Genomic DNA, 16,334 nt, shown 5'->3' with positions numbered 1-16,334 from the left:
TTTATGGCTGAATAATATTCCATTGTATATACATACCACATCTTCTTTATCCATTCATCTATCAATGGACATTTGGACTTCTTCCACAGTTTGGCTATTGTATATAATGCTGCAATAGGATAGGGGTGCAGGTATCCCTTTGAATTAGTGTTTTTGTATTTTGGGGGTAAATACCCAATTGAATGATTCCTGAATTGTAGGGTAGTCCTATTTTTAATTTTTTGAGGAACTTCCATACAGTTTTCCACAATGGTGCACCAATTTGCATGCCCACCAATAGTGCAAGAGTGTTCCCCTTTCTCCACATCCTTGCCAAAATTTGTTGCTGCTTGTGTTTTTGATTCTAGCCATTCTGTCATGTGTGAGATGATATCTCATTGTAGTTTTGATCTGCATTTCGTTGATGATGAGTGACTTTTCATGTGTCTGTTGGCCATCTGTATGCCTTCTTTGGAGAAATGTCTGTTCATGTCTTCTGACCATTTTTAAATTGGATTATTTGTTTTTGGGCATTGAGTTGTATCAGTTCTTTATATATTTTGGATACTAATCCTTTATCTGATATGTCATTTGCAAAAATCTTCTCTCATTCGGTAGGTTGCCTTTCTTCAAATTCTTGGAAGTGAAATGAGTGGGTTAAAGGGTTTACACAGTTGAAAAACTGACACATATTTCCAAATTGTCATCCAAAAGGATTTTTACTTCTACTTATACTGTATAAGAGTATGAGTATAAGATTTCCCTCCATGCCCTGGCTATTATTATTCTTTTAAATCTTTGCTATCTTGATAGGTGAAAAATGGTTTTTCATTTTTAAAATAGGCATTTCTCTGGTTATTAATAAGGTTATATTTATATTTTCCCTTTGAGAATTTCTCAATTATATCCCTTCATTGGAATATTTTTTTCCTTTTATTCATTTGTAATATTTCTCCAAATATTAAAGATCTATTTTTCCCTGTCCTTATTGCAAATATTTTTCCTACTTTTTCACTTGCCTTTTAACTTTATGGTGTTGTTTTCCATGTACGTTTATAATTTTTACATAGATCTATCAAATCTCATTCTATTTTGGGTGCTATATTTAGTATTGCCTCCCTTTCAAATTATATAAATAATCTGTATTTTCTTCTCCTACTCTGCCTATATTAAAAACATAAGCTTTTTCCCCTTCAAATCAAATCATTTTCTAATTCTTCTGCCATTATTTATTGATTGATGCATTCATTTCCCATGGATTTGAAGTGCCATCATTATCACGTACTAAATTTCTGTATATACATAAATTTCTGTATAAAGATAGAACACATAGGTATTCTTCTGAACCTTTTATTCTCTTTTTTTTTTGGTATGTCTATTTATTCCTATGATTTCACTGTAGTTAAAATACATTTTATTTTTATTTTTTTTAAAGATTTTATTTATTTATTTGAGAGAGCGAGAATGAGAGAGAGTACATGAGAGGGGGGAGGGTCAGAGGGAGAAGCAGGCTCCTCGCTGAGCAGGGAGCCCAATGCGGGACTCGATCCCAGGACTCCAGGATCATGACCTGAGCCGAAGGCAGTTGCTTAACCAACTGAGCCACCCAGATGCCCTAAAATACATTTTAATATTTGATAGGGCAAATTATTTCTCAGCATTTTTTAAAGAAAATACTTTGGCTGTTCTGTGAATATTTTCTTCTGGATGTAAGGTCAGTTTTGTCAAGTATCTTTGTGACACCTGCAGAGAGTCCAGTGGGAATTTTTGTGGAATTGTTTTGTTTGCAAACTGGCCCCATGCATGGAAGGCAGAAGAGACCAAAGAAAGAGGCAGACCACTCCAGATTGGTAGGTGGCAGGTTTAATAAGCAAAGGAACTTACTTACAAGGATTGCCTTGGGCAGCAGCAAGACAAGTAGATCTCTGCCCCTGCCTACCAAATCTTAAAAGTTTATATAGAGGCCTTGATTGGGTTCAATCATGTATTCCATCCAGATGGTCTCAACAATACCTTATCCTCTCAAGGCTATGTCCTTGAAAATGGCTCCCACTGTGTAAATGGTAGGCAGAACTTATATTCCAAGGATAGGGAATGGGGTGAGGAGGCTCCAGTTGACTGTGTCCAGCTCTTAGGTCAATGGGTAGTCATGTCTTCTCAATGACCTTTTCCAATACCCCATCCCTCATGACTGGCTCTTACAATTTTACACATACCCCTCTTCCACATTATGCCCTGAGAAGTCAGTAAGGGATTTCACTAGCATAGAGAAGGCTTATTTGGTGGCTATCTGGCCATCCTGGTGAGACATCCATTGTAAATTCCAGTAGATGATGCCTTTCCCTGGTGTGATGGGGCTTTGGTGTTCTCAGCAGCATAGCATATTTGGGTTTTTGTGTGTGTGTGTGTGCTTGTGTTTTTATTTTTTTAAAGGAGATAGAAGTTTATTGAATACACTGCAAGGGAGAGGTGGGCAGGTGCCAAGAGCATAGCATGTTGAGCCACAGTGAGAGTTGGGGCAATGGCTGTTTCCTACAACTTACATATCTTTGTGGTATTGGGTTCTCAGCAGGAGTTCCCAGTCTGGCATATGAGGCAATAGGCTCTACTGGTTGATCATTCAAATGTATTAAAGCCTGGGGCAGTAGTCCATCTGGCCTAGGTGGTTTTACCTGTTAGTAATTTAATCTGCTGCTTTAATATTGTATTTCTCCTTTCTACTAACTCTGCTGCTTGTGGATTAGAGGGGAGATGGAACCTCCATTAGTGTCATGTTCTTTGATCCATCTTGCATATCATGACCTTTCAAACATGAGTCCCAATCACTGTCTATTTGATGAGGTATCTGTATATGGTACTCTAATTCTCTAATGCTCTAATGGTGGCAACCTGGTTCATGCAGCAATAGGGGAAAGCTTGTATCCATACAAACCAAAGCATATTTAGAACACTCACTCTGAGGGATGGGGCCAATATAATCAATTTGCCAATTCTTCATTGCTTGAGAACTCTGGTGGATGACCCCAGACTCCTTTGACAATTGTCTTAGGCATTGTTTAGAACACACTGGAATGCTATTACTGCATTAACCAAGTCACTGTATTTCAAGGGCAATCCAGCATCCTTGGCAATATGCCATCCCACCTGGGTGCTATGGTGGCTGCTCTTTCTATGCACCAAATCTGCATAGCTACTGAAGGGTCAGTTGCTAGGGCTCATACCCAAGCCAAGGGCATCTGCTTTCTGATTGCCAGCAAGTATCAGTGCCTTATGAGCTTGGATGTGGAAGATAGTGAGGACTGCCTCAGGCTCTTGCAGATGAACCCAAATATCTTTCTACATATCCTAACCACACAAGGGCTTATTCATCATCATATACCCCCCAGCTTGCCATTGTTCAAGCCACAGGTTTAATCCTTTTAGAACAGCCTGTCAGTGCAGAGGGTTAATGGCCAAGGCTCATGAGTCAAACTTATGATGCTGAGTACAGCCCATTGGACATCACACATTGAACATCAAACTATTCTGAATTCAGCCCATTGGCTGCTTTGGTTTGTTCCTGTTTCCAGGCATCTGTATACCAGGCATCAGTGGGAATTTCCCCCACTCTCTCTCTCTACAGGTTGCCAGGGTCATCACAAGAATAGGAGCAGGAGGATTTGGAGGATCTACATACTCTAGAGGTCGTGGTAACACCAGGATTTATAGAGACAATGGGCTGGCAGACCGGGATTCCTCTGCTGCAAATAAGCATACCACTTAGACTAAGAGGGTCAAAGGAACATATTCTCTATCCACCCCTTGACAGGAAAGGTAGTTCTTACTGTGATATGCTGTTCCTTTGTGAGGGGCTCTACCTGGAGGAACACTGTGTACACTGCTAGGAGCTATTGTTCTGGGGGGGGGGGGTTATGGGGTTTCTGCCCCCTTCCAGAGCTGGGACCAAAATCTTAAGTGTACTCTCTCCTGTTTTCTGTGCTACAGTGCCCAAACCATACCTTCTGAAGACATAGACACATTTCTTCCCCATGTGGTATAAGAAACAGAAGCATTGTACCAGGTAGGGAATAAAAGTCCTCCAAACCCCCAAAACCCCGTAAAAGCTTGCACCTCTTTCATATTCTTAGATGTTGGATAGGCTTGCATGTCATCAGTCACAGCTTCTGGGATAGCATGCATTTTACCTGACTAAACAACTCACAGAAACTTTACAGCAGTTCCTGGGCCCTGAATTTTCTGTGGGTTCACTACCCATCCTCTCCCTCACAGATGTTCCAGCAAAGTCTGCAGAGTGTCCAGCAGCAGAGGCAAGGCTTCACATGTTAACATTGTATTATCAATAAAATGGGCCCATTTTACTGATATGAGGAAGGAGAACAGGGATAGGTTTTAGGTTACCATCTCGTAACATAAGGTGGGACTGTGTGGATAGCCTTGGGGAGGCACTTGAAAGGTCTATTATTGCCCTTCCCATGTGAAAGCAAATTGATCTTAGTTATCAGAAACCTCTGCTTGTCAGAGTCTTTTCCATAAATCTCCTTGAAGATGAAATACTTATGCTATATTAATAGCATCTTTAGATGAAATAACTTTAAGTTTAGCATCATCTTTTTTTATAATGCTTTCCATGTAATTTTACATGACAAATAAGTCTGATTAGTTTAATCTCTCTCTTTTATAAGGAGAGAGAGCACATCTTTTGAGATGTTTTAGGGCCCCTCTGCAAAATCCCAAAGTTAGCTCAAGGTCAATACAACCTTACTTAGAATTTGATTTTGCGGAAATTTGTCAAAATTTTTGAAAAGTTTAAAACTCTTGATTAAATAGGATCATAGGTCACTGTGATACAATACTTAGTTATCTATTTAACCAAAGTGACAATTAAAGACTTCAAGCACCTAGGAATAAACTTAACCAAGGAGGTGAAAGACCTGTACTCTGAAAACTATAAAACATTGATGAAAGAAATTAAAGACAACACAAACAAATGGAAAGATATTCCATGCTCATGGATTGGAAGAATTAATACTGGTAAAAATTCCATACTACCCAAAGCAATCTACAGATACAATGCAATCCCTATTAAAATATCAATAGCATTTTTCACAGAACTAGAAAAAATAATACGAAAATTTTTATGAAACTACAAAAGACCCCAGATAGCCAAATCAATCTTGAGGAAGAAAAATAAAACTGGAGGTATCACAATCCCAGATTTCAAGATATACTACAAAGTTATAGTAATCAAAGCATTGTGGTACTGGCACAAAAATAGACACAAAGATCAATGGAACAGAATAGAAAAATAATCTGTGACAAAGGAGGAAAGATATACAATGGTGAAAAAAATCTCTTCAATAAATGATGTTGGGAAAACTGGAAAGCTACATGCAAAAGAACAAAACTGGGCCACTTTCACACACCATACACAAAAATAAACTCAAAATGAATTAAGGATGTAAATGTGAAACATGAAACTATAAAACTCCTAAAAGAAAGTAGGCAGTAATTTCTTTGATATTGTCCCATAGCAACATTTTTCTAGGTATGTCACATCTGGCTAGGGAAGTAAAAGCAAAAATAAGCCATTGGGACTACATCAAAATAAAAAGTTTGTGTACAGTGAAGGAAACCATCAACAAGATGAAAAGGCAACCTACTGATTGGGAAAAGATATTTGCAAATGATATATCTGATAAGGGGTTAATATCCAAAACATATGAAGAACTTATACAATTGAACAGAAAAAAATCTCATTCTGATTAAAAAATTGGTAGAGGAACTGAATAGATATTTTTCTAAAGAAGACATACAGATGGTCAACAGACACATGAAAAGATGCTAACATCCCTAATCATCAGGGAAGTACAAATCAAAACCACAATGAGATATTACCTCACACCTGCCAGAATGGCTAGTATCAAAAAGACAAGAAATAACAAATGTTAGTAAGGACATGGAGAAAAAGGAACCCTTGTGCACTCACTGTTTGTGGGAATGTAAATTGGTGCAGCCATTGTGGAAAACAGTATGGAGGTTCCTCAAAAAGTTAAAAATAGAAATACCATATAATCCAGTAATTCCACTACTGGGTATTTACTAATTAAAAAATATATGCACCCCTCTTTATAGCAGCATTATGTTCAATAGCCAAGATATGGAAAGAACCCAAGTGTCCATCAATAGGTGAATGGATAAATACATATATTATATATATGTATATATAAAATACATATTATATATATATTTCTAATATATGGAAGAAATGAAGATTGCTTTGTGTCTCCTAAATACACACACACACACACACACAATGGACTATTACTCAGGCATAAAGAATAATATCTTGCTATTTGTAACAAAATGGATGAACCTAGAGGATGCTAATTAAAGTGGAATAAGACAGAGAAAGGCAAATATCATATGATTTCACTTATATGTGGAATCAAAAAAACAAAAGAAATGGATAAACAAACAAACAAAAGCAGAAATGGACCCACATATACAGAGAACAAACAATAGTTGCCAGAGGGGATGGGCAAAATGGGTGAAAAGGAGAGGGAGATACAAGCTTTCTAGTTATGGAATGAATGAGTCACAGGGAGAGAGCATAGAGAATATAGTCAGTGAAATTGTAATAGCATTATATGGTGACAGATGGTAGCTAGACTAGTGGTGAGCACAGAATAATATATAGACTTGTCAAGTCACTGTGTTGTACAGCTGAAACTAATGTAGCATTGTGTGCTAACTATACTTCAATAGATAAAAGTGACTTCAAAGGCAAATACAGAAAGTTACGTAGTACAGAAGACTCAGTTTTCTTAAGTAATCAAAGTCTTAATAAAGACAACATGAAGTACAGGAAATTATTTTGATAAAACACAGGATCTTTGTTTTCTAGGCAAGACTTAAAAGATAAAAACATTTCACAATTCCACCAAGAACAGACCAATAGTCCAAGAAAATGTTGTCCTTTTAGCATATGAAAGAAAATTAAGTTTCAGTTTTATATAAGTACACTATTGATTTTAAAGCTTATTTTTCTTTACAAATTAATTTTGGCAATACCCTCTGGGGGCCGAAAATCATCACATATATATAACATGTATCTATAGACATACGTAAGAATATAGACAAATTCAAACAGAGACCCTATAGCTTTCATTCCAAAACTTTATCCGTGAGTCAGGTATAACAATATAAAACTCATTAGTTTACAAAACCCAAATGTGTCTCTGATAAACCCAAATGTGTCTCTGATGGAACAAGTTAAGGTTACCTACTCACATGGCTAAAACTTTTTACTAATATTTGTGGAGAAGATTTTTAAGATTTATATTTGCCCTTTACCAGTAATCTTTTGGTGGACTAGATTTGGGGTAAGGGAGCTTCTACAGCAGTCTGTATTTTAAAAAACTTCTTTCCCTCCTTTTTCTTCTCCACTCTCAGTCAGTTGTGGTCAGTGTTTTTGTTACCTGTTGGGATGTTTACATTTCAGATATGATAAATTTACAAACTCAAGGGACAAAGAAAGAATGCAAGTTTTCTCCTAGGAGTTTTGGGGTATATTTTTCTATTTATAATTCTAGAGTAATTACTATTTAAAATTGTCCTTTGTATTAGGGGTCAGACAGCATGGGGCATTCTGTCTGTATCATTATCAATAACCACAACATCCTTCCCTTTGCTCTCCTCACTTTTCTAGTAATTCTACCTTTTAGCGTCTTAATCAGGCTTTGTCACAAGTGCTTGGATCTTCATCTGTGGCAATTTGTGCCCTCCTTGCTTTGCAAAATGGCATGCAAAGGTCTCCAACTTATATCATGCTTTCCCACCTAGTCCCCAGCTACAAAGCTAGCGAAGTAGCAGACAACTGCATGTTTTTCTCTAACTTCTGCTCTTTTTCCATCTTTCTAACTTGAGCTTGAGTCTCTCATTGGGCATTGATGGCCTGCTGAACTGCCCACAATAGAGGCCAGTCCACTGTGGCAGTTGTTTGTTTCCCTTCTTTGCTGCAGTGCGCTATGCAGAGTTTCTCAAATAAATGCCTTAAAACAGCTTGCATTTTTGGGGTGTCCATGTACTTATGCAGGGTTCCATAAGCATCTGACATATGGGCCGCTCTGCCCCACTTAGAGATCAATGGTCAACTTGAATTTCCCCTGCAGATGCCTCTTTCCCAAGCCGTATTTCTTTGGCTTCTTGGCTGGCTTACCAATTGTTGGTTCAGAAACTTACTCCTGTACACAGAGGGCAAGAGAGATCAAAGAAAGAGGCAGACCACTTCAGATTGGTAGGTGACAGGTTTAAGGTAACTTACTTATGAGGCTTGTCTTAAGCGGCACAAGATGAGTAGATCTCTGCACCCACATGCTGAATCTTAAAAGTTTATAGAGGCCTTAACTGGGTTCAGTCATGTATGCAGTCCAGTTGGTCTCAATAACACCTTACTCTCTCAAGGCTATGTCCTTGAAAATGGCTCTCATGGTGGGAATGGTAAGCATCCCAAGGATAGGGGAGGGGTTGAGGAGTCTCCAAGTGCTTGGGTCTAGCTCACAGGTCAACCAGCAGTCACATCCTCTCAATGACCTCCTTCAACAAATTGTATTACATAAATAGATTAATCTGGGATACAGTACATCTTTATGATGTTGAATATTCCTGTTCAGGTACATGGAATGGCTGTCATTTATTCAAATGTTCTTTTATGTCCGTCAGTAAGATTTTATAGTTTCCTTATATAGGAAAAACAGATATGAGAACTGAAAAAGTATCATGGTTTGAAGTTATTATTTTTTTTCTTATTTAAAAAAAAATTTTTTTTTAATTTTATTTATTTATTTGACAGAGAGAGACACAGCAAGAGAGGGAACACAAGCAGGTGGAATGGGAGAGGGAGAAGCAGGCTTCCCGCTGAGCAGGGAGCCCGATGCAGGGCTTGATCCCAGGACCCTGGGATCATGACCTGAGCCGAAGGCAGATGCTTAACGACTGAGCCACCCAGGTGCCCCTGAAGTTATTATTGTAAAGGTCTTAAGTCCTATATAATTCCATAGATTTTGAAGGCATCATTGTATTATAGCACTGTATAATAATTAACATTTACTATTGTTTAAAATTAATGAGGAAGTTTTTCTGTTGATTGTCCCTGAGTTGGTAGATATAGATAATTGGAAGGGGAAGAGGAGCAGAAAATGAGGTTTAGCTTGAAAAATTATCCAGAGCAGGGCCGTGGTAATTGGCCTCTCCTATCCCCTCCTACTCATGTGAATGCACCCAGATTGAAGCCTAAGAAATAGTCTGTAATGAAATTGAGTGATTAACCTGGGAAGGTATAGGTCTCTCAAAGTAGAATGTTTGTGCTTACTCTGGGCTTAGAAATTATGCTAGTGCATTTAACAAGTAGTAAGGTGCCTGAGGGATTTAATGATATGATGAAGAAGACATATGATTCTTTTCTATATTTATAGGGGGGAAAAGTACAATTGAAACTCCAGGGAAAACAAAATATGTATAAGAAATCATGGATTAAATATGAAACAAACTAAAACATGGCATGATTATAATTAATTGATGGAGACTAAACAAAGAAAATTTAACTAACTTTGATGCTTGGAAAGTTGATGCAATCAATTTTCAAATGGCATGTGTAGTGACAAAAAATTTCATCATCTCTACTTTTCTGCATTTAAAAGGAATCTATAAATGCAAGCAATATAAACTGAACTTAGACTATCTTGAACAAAAAGGGAATCTATTGACTAATAGAACTGAAAATCGAGGGGTAGTTGACTCCTCTATATCTTGTTTCTGCTTTTGTCTGTGTTGCCTTCATTATAGGGCAGGTTTTTTCATATGGAGAGAAGGACAGTTAGCAGCTCCAGCCTTACAAGGTTTTTGGAGTTCAGTAGCTTAGAGAGACATTTTTCTTTCATCATTCTGCACATACCATTTAAGGAAAGACTAGCCCTGGAGATGGAGTACTGTGATTGGCCAGGCCATTCGTGGCCTGGTCACATGTTCGTCCCTGAGATGAGCCCTCTGGGAGCTAGATACATAGTGTTATTGGTTTCTGTTAAGAAAGAGGAGTTCTGTTGTCTGAGAAGGGACTCTTGAATGTCCTAAGCCTTTATTTCTCTACAACTGACTTAATTGGGTCAAGGAGAAACTTTCCAGTTGAGAGGAACATTGAACACAAAGCCATGGAAGCTTAAATAAGCATAGTGTCTTCATGGATCAGTGAGGGAATTGGGCTGCTAAAAAGAGCGAGATTTTGTTGGGAAATAAGGTTGAGGTCAAATTATAGAAGGTCTTAAAATAGTGCAGACATTCCAGTTTGAAGCAGAAGAAAATATAATCATTTCTTTCAAATTAGATAGATACCATAATGACATAGATGCAAGAAAAATCAGTATTGTTGTAGGATGGAATAGGAAGAATATAGGATAGATCAAAGGGAATGGGTTTTCCCCAGTCTGTTACAGTAATCCAGATATGAAATGATATAAGCATTTTTTGAGCACATCTCGTTCATTTATTAGAGTATTAGTTGAGTGTCTACCTTGTGTCAGGCACTGACTAGCTGTTGGGCATACAATGGTGAGTAAAAAAGGAATAAAATTAAAGAATCACGTGATGTGAAGGAGAGAATAAGAGGGGTAAATTAAAATTTAAGATCTCATTTAATAGGATTTTAGAAGTAAGTAGATATACTTGAGGGAAACAGGATTGCACCAAAAACAGAATCAAAGGATATATGAATAGTGAAACAATGAATGGGTCAAATTAACATTAAATGGTTCCTATAAGATCTACAAGAACAAAAAAAGCCTGTTTTTGTTTGTTTGTTTGCATTTGCCTAATATGGTTTGCATGCACTTAGAAGGAAACCTACTGGGGTGCCTGGGTGGCTCAGTCGTTAAGCGTCTGCCGTCCGTTCTGGTCATGATCCCAGGGTCCTGGGATCGAGCCTCACATCGGGCTCCCTGCTCAGCAGGAAGCCTGCTTCTCCCTCTCCCACTCCCCCTGCTTGTGTTCCCTCTCTTGCTGTGTCTCTCTCTGTCAAATAAATAAAATCCTTAAAAAAAGAAAGGAAACCTACTAGCATTAGGATTATTGTCAAGAAAATAGAGCAGAGTTGTCAAATAACTACTCATATTTTATTGATGTGGTAATTCAAGGAAGTGATGAAAATACAAACCTAATGTAGCCAGGAAGATGAGCAGCACTAATCTTACCACAGGGGATCAAATGAGGAAACAAAGGAGGGGGGGTTGTTTTGATTAATATTAATATTAATATTAATATTAATATATTATAATAGTATATATAATATTATATATATTATATGTATATTTAATAAATTTAATATTGAGGAAACAAAGGAGGGGTTGTTTTGATTAATATTAATATTTAATATTATATTATAGTGTAGTATATATAATATGATAATATATATTAAATATATATCTTTAATAAATTTAATATTAAAATGTAAATTTCATCATGCATATTTGAAAATTTGGGCACACTTTAAACTTGTTGGTTTTTTTCATTGACCTGATTACCGTTCATGTAAATAAATTTGTGTTAGATTCAAATTGCTTCACTTCCTCTTCTATGACTATTTTCTTTATAAGGACTGTTCTTAGAATGAGGTGGCATTTATTACCTTATAATTGCATGTGAATTGAATTGGGATTATTCCTTGTGGCTGTGAAGGTGTTTGTGGGTGTTGGGGCAGAGGGGACAGAGGGGATTGGGCCTGTTCTTAGGAAGCCTACAGTATAATGGATGAGATAGATATTTATATAACAATTACACAAATAATGTAGAATTATAACCATGTTAAAGGCTATGAAGGATGAATACATGAACTCTGAGAGTTTATAATGAGCATTACTGAGGCTGATACTTGAGTTGAGATTTGAAGGATTAGGAGGTTATCAAATGAAGGATACAGCATTCCAGGCTGAGCAGCCAGCAAGTGCAATGCCTAGAAAGGAAGATGTTAAGAACTGAAAGAAGGTCTGTAAGGCTGGATTGTAGGGAAGAAAATAAGGTTGGTATAATATGAGGAAGCAGAGATAGAAAGGGACAAGATCATAAAGGGCCTTATAAGCCATGATAAGAATTTTGTCCTTAGGACGATAGGAAGTCATTCCTATTGAAGTGTTCTAAGGTGTGTGTGTATTAGAGAGAGAGAGACAGAGACAAACAGAAAGTAATAAATTTGCATTTAAAATCACTCCATTGAGAGATGGATGAAGAATGGACTAGAGGGCTAGAGTAGATATGCAGCAAAACTAGTTTGGAAGCTACTATAATAATCCAGGTGAGAAAATGATGGTAACCTGGACTAAAATGGTGGCAATTGAGATGGAGAGAAATAGATGGAAAGATATGTAAGAGGTAAAATTGGTAGGGTTTGTGATAGATTAGATGTGGGGGAATGATATGAGAAGAAGACTGTCAAGGATGATGCCTAGATTTATGGCACATAAAAATGGATACTGGTCGCATTTATGGAAAGACAGATAACAAAAAAGGCCCAGCATTAGTGGAGGGAAAAACATGAATTGTGTTTTGGCTTATTGTGTAGGCAATTAAGATCTATGCATCTGGAACTCAGAGGATAGGTGTCATAGAAAGTTTCTCTTATTTTTTTACTTTTTAGCATTTAAATTCACTTATATTTGGAGAATTTTTTTTACCTCAGTCTGAGGGAAACAAGAGATGGGGCATGTGGCCTAGGCTTTCCCAAATCAAATGTACCCACCCCAAATTTTGAATTTGAAGTAAGTGACACAAAGAAGTGTGCCCTAGGAAGAATTTCTTCTGGCAGTTGAAATTAGATCAAGTTTGTAGGGCAGTTGTGGTTGTGGACGTAACAGAAGCATCTCATGCTGGTGGTAGTAGTGTGAATTGCAGTCCTTAGTGCTTGGTTGTGGTTGTGTTGTCTTGACCTCCAGTTCTGTGGTATGAGTTTGGGCATTGTTCTTTCCTAGGTTGCCTCTGAGTCTGGTTCTCTAGCTATTCTGGGGATTTTGTGATAAGCAGTATCATTTGAACAAATTCTGTTTTCGCTTACACCAGCCAGAGTCACCTTCGGTTGTTTGCCACTAAGGACGTGGATTGATACTAGAGGCCCGGGCTAGAGATATACATTTGTGAGTCATCTGTATAGTAGTTGTAGTGGAAGCTGTGTAGTGGAAGCTGTAGTGGAAGCTGTGTAGTGGAAGGGACGAATTACTTTAATATAGAGAGAGAATAAGAAAAGGGCTAGGATTGAGCCCAAGGAATTTATAACATTTCATGATTCAGTGGAAGAGGATGAGTCTGAAAGAAGAGATAAATTATTAGAAATAGTAGAAAAAACAGGTAAATACTGTATCTCAGAAGCAAAGATGTTGGAGTTTTTTTAAAGTAATCTCTATGCCCCACATGAGGCTCAAACTCATGACCCTGAGATCAAGAGTTCTATGCTCTACCACCTGGGAGCCAGCCACATGCCCCCAGGTGTTGGAGTTACTGATTCTCACTTTACATTTGAGGAAACTAAGCTTGGGTTAGAAACCTGCCCAAAGTTTTGACTTAAGAAATAATAGAACTAGAAGTTGAATCCATATCTGTATGCCTACAAAATGGTTTATAGAGTTGATTGGATATATATAAAGGATATATCAAAGAAGACTGGGTGTTACACGCAACTAATGAATCATTGAACACTACATCAAAAACTAATGTACTCTATGTTGGCTAACTGAATTGAGTAAAAAAAGAAAAGAAAAAATCAGCAAGACTTTGTGAATAGTTATAAGAGATGAAGAAAGTAATGAGACAGTTAAAATACCAACTTTCCACATATTGATTTTGAGGGTAATTACTGTGCTACTGAGAAAGGTGTGTTAGAGGGAAAGGAAGAGATGACTTTGGATTTGGATCAGATTGAACCCAGACTAATGGAAACATGTTAATGTAAATATTTTTATAACTTTCAGATAATAAGATAGGACTGGAAGTAAAGATTTGGGAATTTTAAGCACAGAAGTGATAACTAAAGTCATTAGAATGAATGATCCAAAGAAAAGAGTATAGAGAAAGGTAGAGTTAAAGGAATCTTTGATAAGAGTCCATAGTTGGGTAGTGATGGTAAAAGGGAAGAAGTAGAAGCCAAAATCAGAAGTGCTGGTAGGAGAGATAGAGAACTATGAGAGAGTAGTGTCTTGGAAGTCAAGGTTGCAAAGATCTTTAATAGGACCAAATATGGAGGAGAGTTAGAAAAAAAGGTTGGGGGGGGGCGGATAAGACTGAGAAAAGACCATTAGATTTGGAATAAAAATATTTTATTGATTATCTGAGAAAGCAGTTTATTGTCATGGGGATAGCAGATGAGTTTAAAAAGTCAATGGGGAAAGGAGTGGAAAGCAATAGTAAACAGGAGATGTGCTTTCTGTTGGATAGATTTAGCAGTAAAAAGGAATACAGTACAATTAGAATGGGGAGCAGGTTTAAATAAAGAATTTCTTCAGATTCTGATTTGCATGTCTGGTGCAAAGGGGAAGGTGCTAATGATAGGTAGGGAGGGATTTTTATGGGAGTACTTTCCCAGAAAATGATTTGTTTAGATAAATGTTTACCTGAGTCAACGGTCTATAATTTTTCTAATGGTGCTCTATATTTCATTGGGGGAATAGAGAGGGAAGAATAAAATTTAAAACCCTCCAGTAGATGGAACTTCATCTTTATTGCTTTCTAGAAGGGATTTTTTAGAATGGACTTGGTGGTAGTGGTTTTGGTAGAACACAGCTGTATTTTTGTGAGAGTAATTAGGATATGCATAGATGTGAACTTAAATGCAAATAAGTTGATTTTCAGGTGTCAGGAAGGTTGGTGTTTCTATGTTTCCACAAATTTTTACAAGAAAATCTACTGTTAAGTTGAACTGCATCAACACTTTTGACCTATCAAATTGTCTTGACAGTCATAGCAATGTAGTACCAGCAAGACTAAATAACTTTAACCTTCATATTTATGCCCTTATTCCTTCCTAAAAAGGAGGTAGTTAACAAATATATCATAAACAAGTATAAGAATAAAGCTGTTAAATCTCTTACATCATCAAACTTCATTAGTTTTGATGGCCTACTATCAATACTAATGAGCAACATTACACCACATTATAATAAAATCAGTTATGCACATATAATCTGAAGTATTTAAGCAAGAAAAACCTCTGAAAATTTCTTTTTCATTTTAATAATCTGCGAATTTAGGTTGTGGTGAGTTGAGGCAATTATTTAGATCATTTAGTATTGAAAATCTTTATCAGAAATATATTAATAATTAAAGCAATTTGGGGGCTGATTTGCTTAAATTATATTTTCTCTACTCTTTTGTTTTCACTTTGGATATGCTGACAAATTCTAAGAGCACAAATTATCTAAAGGCAGCATTTGGACAAAAAATGTTAATGTGCATTTTATTTGAAACTAAACAAATGAGTCACTCAGAATGTTTGTTGAATGAAAATATATTTGAATTCTTATGCTTGCTTTTAAAGAAGTTTTGAAAATTTTGCTGAATGCAAAATTGAATTCTGATGATCGATTCGAGTTTTTTCCTCTCAATTTTACTGCTGTTCTCTGAAAATACTTTTTAAAACGGCTATGTTACAAGAGGAATGAATCGTCTTAAAACAACATTTGTCTTCAAGGCAACATGAAAATCCCTGACAGGTTCCCTGTTCCTCCTTTCAGGGCTTCGCTCTGACTCCCGCACCACTTCTGGGGTTTCGGGGTGCTTGGTTCACGCTTCCCCCGGGGGGAAGGGGTGATTGCCGCCGCGCTGGTCTCGCGGGGAGTTCGATCTCGCTCTTCAGCGCGATCTGCAGCTCCCGCGGCCGGCTTCGCGGAGTCTCGCGGGGCTGGGTGGGGCCGAAGCGGACCCCCGCCCGCCTTTCAGTGTCGGTTCTGCGTGGAGTACCCCGCCCTCGCGACCCTCAGTCGAGCTGTGGGACCCGGAGAAGGGAGGGCGTGAAACGTTCGGGTCCCGGAGGGGCCGTTGAGGTGGGTGGGAAAGGGAGCTCCGTGTGGCGGTTATTCCCTGGGCCGGCGGCTCTGAGGGATCTGGGGGGCTGACGGGCCCTGTCCCCAGAGTTCGAGCGGCGGTCGCGTCAGGGCTAGCCGGCGCGTGGCCTCCTCCTCCGCCACAGTGCCGCCCCAAGCAGTGGGCGCCGCCGCCTGCCTGGAGGGTTGGGGAGGGACGCGGGTGAGCCGAAGCGCGTCGGCTGTGAGGGTGTTGGCCCTGAGCGAAGTTCGCGCTTCAGAATGGGCGGGAAGAGTGGCTCCTCG

Source organism: Mirounga angustirostris, unplaced genomic scaffold, assembly GCF_029215605.1.
Source record: "Mirounga angustirostris isolate CCGP_5_RB_7025 unplaced genomic scaffold, mMirAng1.0.hap1 SCAF_9, whole genome shotgun sequence".
Taxonomy (NCBI): Eukaryota; Metazoa; Chordata; class Mammalia; order Carnivora; family Phocidae; genus Mirounga; species Mirounga angustirostris.
The sequence above is the reverse complement of the archived record's forward strand: the minus strand, read 5'-3'. Positions refer to the sequence as shown.